Source organism: Etheostoma spectabile, chromosome 9 (assembly GCF_008692095.1).
Source record: "Etheostoma spectabile isolate EspeVRDwgs_2016 chromosome 9, UIUC_Espe_1.0, whole genome shotgun sequence".
Lineage (NCBI taxonomy): Eukaryota > Metazoa > Chordata > Actinopteri > Perciformes > Percidae > Etheostoma > Etheostoma spectabile.
The window spans coordinates 23,555,529-23,555,819 of record NC_045741.1 but is presented as its reverse complement, the minus strand read 5'-3'; the positions used below and the strand labels follow the sequence as shown (position 1 = coordinate 23,555,819).

Below are 291 nucleotides of genomic sequence, written 5' to 3'. Positions count from 1 at the left end.
TCTCGAACTCAGAGGAGTAATATACTGTATGTACTTGTGCTACCCTTTTTAAAACATGTTAATGATTGCTTTTTGTTTTTATCAAATAAATATTTGTATTGGTGCAACAGGTGGGAATTGTTCCTGGGTGGGTTGGTTAACATAAAAAGATTTATTGTAAAATTATATTTGACAAGATGTTCAATAAAAACACTTTGAACAAAAACAAAAACAACAAATAAACACAACTGCTTATACCAAAATTCATGTCTGTGGCTGATCGTCGTCCTCCTCCAGGGGGGGACAGGAGTT

The 291-nt window shown here is 34.0% G+C and overlaps 1 long non-coding RNA gene across 1 annotated transcript in view; it reads right to left on the bottom strand.

Annotated features, from left to right (window-relative positions):
- Window positions 1–233: 233 nt before the first annotated feature.
- LOC116696090 (uncharacterized) overlaps window positions 234–291 on the bottom strand; it is a 2,153-nt gene continuing 2,095 nt past the window's right edge. The window contains exon 4 of the long non-coding RNA XR_004333621.1: window positions 234–291. This exon is cut by the window's right edge and continues 696 nt beyond it. This is a non-coding gene — a long non-coding RNA (uncharacterized LOC116696090).